The following is a 9,179-nucleotide window of genomic DNA, read 5'->3' on the forward strand; positions in this document are numbered from 1 at the left end:
TCACAATGCAAAGTCTGTGTTTAAAAAAAAAAAAAAAAAACAGAAAATCTGAAAATATTTCAGCTTCTGCTCATCTAGCAAACAATATTATAAAAGCAAGAGATGATTAGCAAAGCTACAATAGGCTTTATTTTAAATGAAGAGTAATACGTTTGTTTAATTTAAAAGATTACCACTAAGAAAGCATTTGTTTTTTATACTTACACTATCTGAGGCACTATTCTTCTGTGCATCTGACAGGGAAGCTCTTGTGTTTGTGAAAAGACATGACTTGTTTTATATCTGGATAAAAAGAGGCCGTGTCCTAGTGTTCTGGACTTTCCCGTATCTAGTATTTCAAGTAGCCTATGTCATGTGATTTGAAGGAATATGAGCTGCTTATTTTAAATACATTTAGGAGACATTTTGTGTAAATCTCATTTAACTTATGAACTGTGTTAATAAAAAAATAATATTTTATTTTACTTTTGTACACTCAAAGCTTATTGTAAAGCTCTTTGAAGTCGGCAAACTATTTACATATTCTGCAGAATATTCTTTCACTTTCAGTATTGTTGGTTGGTAAGCAGGGGCGGACTGGCCATCTGGAGCACCGGGACTTTTCCCAGTGGGCCACTGGCCAATGTGGGCCGGCCCATCCGGTACACAAATTATTATTTTATTTTTTATTATTTTATCCCCTTTCACGTCGTCTAATTTACAGAGAGAGAGAGAGAGAGAGAGAGAGAGATTTATCAGAAGGCTTGTCTCGACTAACTTATGCAGCTCTTTCTGTTCATGTAGACAACAAAACTTGTAAGGATATCGATTGTATGCTATTTAACTTTCTTTGGAAGAATAGAACACATTATATCAGGAAAAATGTCATAATGAATAACTATGACCATGGTGGGCTAAATGTGTTAGACTTTGCTACTCTAAACAATACTTTTAAAATCAACTGGGCCAAACATTTTCTTAAAAATCCTGTTTCCATTTGGAATTTTATTCCTAACTATATTTTCTAGATTTGGTGGTTTGAGTTTCATATTAGGTTGCAATTACAATGTAGACAAAATGCCGGAAAAGCTCTCTTTATTTCACAAACAAGTTTTGTTAGCATGGTTCCTCATATATAAGCACAACTTTTCTCCCCATAAATATATTATATGGAACAACCGAGATATTTTGTATAAGAATAAGTCATTATTTTTTTCTAACTGGATTGAGAAACAGATTATTTTAGTGCTTCAACTCTTCAATAGTGATGGACAACTTATGTCTTATACAGAATTCTTAAACACCTATAAGTTTCCAGCCACACCGAAAGAATATGCAATAGTATATGATGCGATACCTTCTGGTGTCAAAATACTATTTAGAAGTGTTGATTTTAATTTCTCCTCTGTTCCTTTCTACAATCCAATTGATTCAGATATAGGTAAAATTTGTCTGACCTCTTCTAGAAATAACAATAAATATGTACAGTCTTTGTTTCAGAAAGAAGTGATATCTGTTCCACATGTTGTTTACTGGAATTCTTTTGTAAATTATATTAATTCGAAGAAAGAAAGTTGACAATTCCCAATAAGTTTTTTGTTACAAACCAGGTCAAAGAAATTTATTTTAAAATTATTCATAAGTACTACCCTGCTAACCACTATATGACGAAATTCAAAAGGGACATTGATGTGAACTGCTCTTTTTGCGGAAATCACCCTGAGGCACCCAGCACCTTTTTTGGATCTGCACACACTCCACAACCTTCTGGAAGGACTTCTGCAGCTTTATTATGAAAGAACTTTACAAGGACTTTACTTTGTAGTGGGTTTTTTTTTTTTTTTGAAAACAAGGTAAAGAAGATATGTTCTTTAGTATAAACGTATTAATTGTGCAAGCTAAATTCTATATCCACAAATGCAAATATATAAAACAAAAACCGGCCTTTAAACATTTTTATTGTGATATGTTATTGTATATAAAATTAATTAGTGGTTCATTGAACAAAAAGGCTATGAAAACTAGAAATATTTGTATAACTTACAATTTGTTTGAATGTATGTGATGTCTATCCCCCTGGCAAGGGTAATATTAAGTTGTATGCTTTGTATACTGATGTTTACGTTTGAGCAAAAAAAAAAAAAAAAAATCTAATTTTTTTATCAAACACAGAATGAAACAGACAGGTGTTATAGAGATAACAGTGTTTGTGTTGCACCCCTGGAAAAGAGACATAAATAAATGAGACGGCACGAACTCGTTGTCGGTGCGCCAGCTGTATTGACTGACTCAATTCTTTCTTTTTCAAAACAACATAAAAGAGAATTGAATGTTTTCATCAATACATTAGTTCATATTAATATGCGGACGAATCAACAATGTATAACAATGTATCACAACAGTCATCATAACTGTGATTTAAATACATTTTTTATAACTTCACATTTTTTGATAACTGTATGTATTAGCACTAAAGCTGCATTTTCAACATTTAGTCCTGTATCAACTTTTCTACAACTTCTTTAATAATAAAATGAAACACTATCTCAGCAGTCACTTATCAATAGACAGATTAACCATGAAATACAGAAAAATAACAGACTATATTCCACATAACATTTACTCCTAACCATTTCAGATAATAAATGGTATATAAAGGATAAGATACATTCAGTTTAGCCCAGTTTCCTCGTGGTTAGCATGTCAAACACACGATAATTAAACCATCAAATCTCACATGTTCATATATGTTCAGGAGAAATAATGAGCTTTACAACCACTGTATAGTTTTAACTCACAACAGGAACGAATTTATAAATAGTCTATACCTGGAAAAGGGGAAAAGAGACATAAATAAATGAGACGACACGAACTCGTTGTTGTCGGTGCGCCAGCTGTCTTGACTGTGACGCAAATCATAGTGTGTCAGCTCCTGCATGCAGCCTTTGGTTTCCCCCTAGTGGACATTTCCTCAATTACACTTCATTCTTCTCTAGTAAAAATCAAATTGATTTTAACCACACTACATTTGTTGAGCAGAGTGGTGAGAAACAGCGATGGGGAGTGATGACTGGGGTTGTGTGTGTGGCTGACTATGTGACTAGGCTTGTTTGAGATGTGCCGTGCTTCGCCTGAAGTGTAGTCGAGAGTAGACACTACAGTGAGGAGAGGAGGAGTGAAAACAGTGCAGGACTTTTTTTTATTTTATTTTTTTTTTATTAGACATTAGACATAACAAACATAAAAAAACACAATAACCTGACATCCAAAAAGATAATCTAAAACAAATTTTAACAAAGCGAAAAAAAAGGTGAAAGGGGATCAAATCTAGAAACCAATAATTGGTACTACTTAAAGAAAACAACAACATTAAATCAATTTTCAATTAACATCAATTCTTTAGCAAATATAATTGTATCACTACATTTTTGTTATCAATACATTTGAGAGACTCAATATACAATTCAAATTCACTCAAAAAAACCTTCAACCATGGTTTAGAATAACTCAATTTACTCTTATGAATATGAAATTTACCTAACAATATCATAAGATTCATCATAAAATTAACAGAAGCAATTTTCAAATCAAAATAAATGATAACATCTTATAAGCTCACAATTATGACCAGACTTCTGTTGAAAGTGACTAGAAAGATCATCCCAATTTTTTTTAGAATGATAACATTCAAAGAAAAGATGTAGAATTTTTTCTGGCTGATCCAAACAAAAAGTAACATTTTCATCAATATCCATAAATTTTGATAAAGTAACATACATATTATGAAGAATTTTCAAATGTACTTCTCGAAGTTTGTTAAATATACAAAACCGAAAGGGAAGCAACCAAGCTTTTTTCCAGATAATACAGATCTCTCTTCTCGCAGTGGATCTGACTCAGGATATCACGAGATATTCACGCTCGCGCATGGTGTTGCTAAAATAAACTGGATGTAATTTATGGGGGTATTATTGTTGCAATATTCCAAGTAAATAGATTAATATTCACAAATAAATGTAAAGAGATTCACAAAAATGTATCGAATTCACAAATAAATAGATTAAGATCCACAAATAAATGTAAAGAGTTTCACAAAAAATGATAAAATTCACAAATAAATAAAATGAGATTAGCAAATAAATAAAATATTTACTAATGTTTTATAATTTTACAAACACAACTCTGCCTGACATTTATTTGTGAACCGCTTTCTGTGCATTTGTAAATCGCTGCACACATTTGTGAATCGGTTCCTGTGCATTTGTGAATCCCCTCACGCATTTGTGGATTATGAAACACTTCTAGCATCGAAGTGCAGACAGATCCACACATAAGTAGACTCCACCCACCGCCTACTCAAGCCAATCAGATAACGGCCACATCGAGCTAGCCAATCGTAGCTCGTTCTCGCTTCAACCAATCACGTTTGGCTTTACACTCGGGGCGGGAACTGATTCTGGCATCTTTGAAAGGAGCAGTAGTAGCGCTGAACTGTTTGTGTGGTAAAAAACACTGTTTTCAAAAGATTGTTGGAGTTTAAGGCCTCTTTATATTTCCATCAGGATACACTCAGGGAATTATGATAATCAGACATCCCGAGCATCATGAACAGTCTATACACCGGCAAGAGGCTCGACACAGCGCGTCAAAAGCAAATAGGCACTATCTATTCAACCGTAGCAGTTTCAAATAATGTAAAACTAGCATGTTTGAAATGTTAACATATATTCCCTATGTGACGTCTGCTTAGCTGCAGACATGTCTGCATAATCGTACTCTTAATGGCTCTGATCGTAGCCTGCTTGACTAATGCTAGTTACTTGAAAAATCATATTTCATGATAGTGTCCTGGACGTGGGGCATTCATTAATAGTAAACGGATGCCCACACTTCTTCTGATGTAGCGGCTACTTCACGCAATTAGGACAAATGTTCTGCACATTCGGTTTGGCCAGTGTAGATAGCCTTGCACGGGTTAGACACGATGCAAGTAATTACAGAACATACGATTTTGCCTTTTAAAGCACATTCGTGGTGACAAATAGCAATAGGACATAAATAAATGTCATGTAGAATACCAAATATGAGCCCAAATGACCACCCAATATGGAACGGTACGAGCCTCAGCGTGTAGAAGGCTACTGGGGTTGATGCTGCAAATAAAAATCTTGCAATGCTAATTAAAAACTTGTGTAGCTATTTATGGGTTGAACCCAGTCATTCATTAGTCAGCTACTTGATGCTTTTCTGTTCTATCTTGAATAACGTGACGCGTCCATAACGCGTTGTTGCCATAACATAAATGTAGTGCTGTTTCTCTGGCTTTTTTCAAGGCTCATAAAAATTGTGGCTTGGCTTGACAAGCAGTCTAATGGTGTAATTCTAACAAAATCCAAATTTTAAACATATTTTATGGGCCTTTACGCGTACACTTCCTATTTGAGCAAATGCAGATGAATGATGAATGAGAACAGAGCAAGATCGCCCAGTGTAAAGCCAAACGTGATTGGTTGAAGCGAGAATGTGCTACGATTGGCCAGCTCGACGTGGCCGTTATCTGATTGGCTTGAGTAAACGGTGGGTGGAGTCCACTTATGTGTGGATCTGTCTGCACTTCGACGCTAGAAGTGTTTCAAAATCCACAAATGCGTGAGATTCACAAATGCACAGGAACTGATTCACAAATGTGTGTCACGATCCACAAAAGAACAGAAGAAAGGTAGATCCAATTGCAGTAAGTATTATTTATTGGGGAAATCCGTACTCGTAAACAGTCCAGGCAAAGGTCAATATCCAATAGAGCAATCCAAACATAAACAGGAACCAGACTACCAGACGCTCCAAGACAACACTACAAAACAAAACAAGAGTCCAGGAGGGAGGTGGAATGGTGGAGGATCAGGGGGAGGGATGGGGGGCCAGGTCCATGAAGGGGAACAGGAACAGGGGGTGACGGCTTAGCCAGCAGCCAGGGTGAAGCAGACAGTCCATTGGGCGGCCAAGGCGAAGCAGACGGCCCATCGGGTGGCCAGGGCGGAGATGACAGTCCATCGGGCGGCCAGGGTGGAGACTTATCCTCGGGCGGCCAGGGCGGAGCAGGCTGTGCAGACGGCCAGGGCAGAAACGTCAGTCTATCGGGCGGCCAGGGCAGAGAGTTTCCCTCAGGCGGCCAGGGCGTAGACCTCCCCTCAGGCGGCCAGGGTGGAGACGTCAGTCCATCGGGCAGCCAGGGTAGAGCAGACAGTTCATCTGGCGGCCACGGCAGAGAAGACCCCTCGGGCGGCCACGGCGGAGGTTCAGGAACAGACACCACCGGCTCAGGTTCAGGAACAGACACCACCGGCTCAGGTTCAGGAACAGACACCACCGGCTCAGGTTCAGGAACAGACACCACCGGCTCAGGTTCAGGAACTGGAACAGACACCACCGGCTCAGGCTCAGGAACTGGAACAGACACCACCGGCTCCGGCTCAGGAACAGACACCACCGGCTCAGGTTCAGACACAGGCTCGACGGCGGCCATCTTGACAGGGGACACAGGCTCGACGGTGGCCATCTTGTCCGGAGACACAGGCTCGGCAGCGGCCATCTTGTCAGGGGACACAGGCTCTGCGGTGGACATCTTGTCCGAAGACACAGGCTCGGCAGACGTGACGTGAACAGTCTCTGGATCGGCAGACATGACGATGTGTGCAGCGATTTACAAATGCACAGAAAGCGCACTGAGACGAGAGAGGTATGTATCAACTCGTCTTAGTTAAGGGAATAACATAGTTTAATATGAAAGAACGGTGGAGTCTCCCTTTAATAAGTGGTTAATTAGTGGCAGAGGTTAGTTAGTGGTTAGATAGTGGCAGAAGTTAAGTAGTGGTTAGTTAGTGGCAGATGTTAGTTAGTGGCAGAAGTTAGGTAGTGGTTAGTTAGTGGTTAGTAGTGGCAGAGGTTAGTTAGTGGTTAGTTAGTGGCAGAAGTTAAGTAGTGGTTAGTTAGTGGCAGAAGTTAGGTAGTGGTTAGTTAGTGGCAGAGGTTAGTTAGTGGTTAGATAGTGGCAGAAGTTAAGTAGTGGTTAGTTAGTGGCAGAAGTTAGGTAGTGGTTAGTTAGTGGCAGAGGTTAGTTAGTGGTTAGATAGTGGCAGAAGTTAAGTAGTGGTTAGTTAGTGGCAGAGGTTAGTTAGTGGTTAGTAGTTGCAGAGGTTAGTTAGTGGTTAGTTAGTGGCAGAGATTAGTTAGTGGCAGAGGTTAATAAGTGTTAATTAGTGGCAGAGGTTAGGTAGTGTTTAGTTACTGGCAGAAGTTAGTTTGTGGTTAGTTAGTGGCAGAAGTTAGGTAGTGGTTAGTTAGTGGCAGATATTAGTAAGTGGCTAATTAGTGGCAAATGTTAGTTAGTGGCAGAGGTTAGTTAGTGCTTAGTTAGTGGCAGAGGTTAGTTATTGGCAGAGGTTAGTAAGTGGTTAATTAGTGGCAGGTGTTAGTTAGTGGTTAGTTAGTGGCAGAAGTAAGGTAGTGGTTAGGTAGTGGCATTATCTGGAGCAGATAATTCTCCAATCTCCGGAGTATAACTTGTTTTAAACAAATGGCCATCAGAGGAGAGTCTGCTGGAGAAAATTAAGAGAACGAGACAGATCATAAAAAAATAAAAAACAACACCCGCTCTGATTTTCAGAGATGGAGAGAACTGAAGGATCTGAAATGTTGTAAAAGTGATGCAGAGATGATGGTGTTTTTATTACTCGACTGGTGAGTAATGTGTTTTATTGAACAGATAAACTGTCATATGTATCTCTGTTACATACTGTACCTTTAAATGAAATTTATTAATTTAATTACATGAAATGGTAAAACGTGGTTGTGTTAAAAAATCTACACAACATGTGTCAAAGTACCAACAACACACTCTGTTGTATTTAACATATCTCTTTTTACAGTGTGTAGACTTTAAGATCCTGTATACAACGTCTCTTTAAAAATAAATGTGCAGATAACGGCAACATTGCTGATCTCACGCTGTACAACCACAATCATAAAAACCTTTTAAATGTCACCAATCAGACATTACACACTTGCTGAGATAAACAATACTGTATAATATTATCATATGATTATATTTTTCATATCACATGGCTATTTATTCTTGCTGCTTCAAATGTGCAAAATAAACACACAGTTAGTGTAACCAGAGAAAAACTAATGTTAAAGAGTCAAGGGCCCAAATAAAGCTGACACTAATCACGATTCTGGTGACTTCAAATGAAGCATCAACACCTAAACATCTGTTAATTTTTAACAAGAACTTCTGTAGACACAGAACTAAAGTCAATCTGGTGAGTAATAAACAATAAACCGTAGCCAAGCGAAGAATCTGTGTGTTTTGTTTGTTTTTGTGATGTTCAGAGTTGATCTGTTTATATTAATACAGGGCTCTCAAGTCTCACGCATTGGGCGTGAGACACACGCAATTCAACCAGTTCACACGCTCACACGCCACACCGTGTATTTCTCACGCTAAAAAAGCAATGCCAACCAAGTTGTCCTGCGAGCTTTATATATAACGTTGTATACGAGACGCAGGCACACAAAGTGAAGTCTCCTGCCGCCAGCACGTGACGTATCTCGGCCAGATTGCGTTCGTTACAAGGCAACACAGATGCGCGAACACACGGAAGTTGACGGAACATTCTCGGCCACCGTACGTTCGTTACTAGGTAACCAACAACATTGCGTGAACACACGTCGTGACTCGTGATGGAGAAGGTAAGTTGGAAGAAAGCTTGTCTAACATTTTTAGGCTAGAACATTTAATATATAGCCCATCGTTTACATTATTATTGATGCAGTCAAAAACTCTACAACTACTCTGCAACCAGGCCAGAAGCTTTGGCTCAGTTTGACTAGCTTACGTTTTCTGAAACTAAGGGAATGTTAGTGGATATATGGGAAGGAATTAAGATGTATTTCTTCATTTTATTTTAACTACATTTAAATTTGTTTATTTTATTTTATTTTAAATTATATATTATACTGTATTAATAGTCTTTCTAGTTACATTAAGGCCTACATGTATTAAAGGGATAGTTCACTTTGAAATTAAATTTTGGTATGTTTTAGCTTACCTGAAGGGCATCCAAGATGTAGGTGTCTTTTTTTCCGCAGTAGTTTCAATTTTGATATTTTTAGGTCAAACCGTTCTTGTCTGTTAGTCA

Source organism: Rutilus rutilus, assembly GCF_951802725.1.
Source record: "Rutilus rutilus genome assembly, chromosome: 1".
NCBI classification, from domain to species: domain Eukaryota; kingdom Metazoa; phylum Chordata; class Actinopteri; order Cypriniformes; family Leuciscidae; genus Rutilus; species Rutilus rutilus.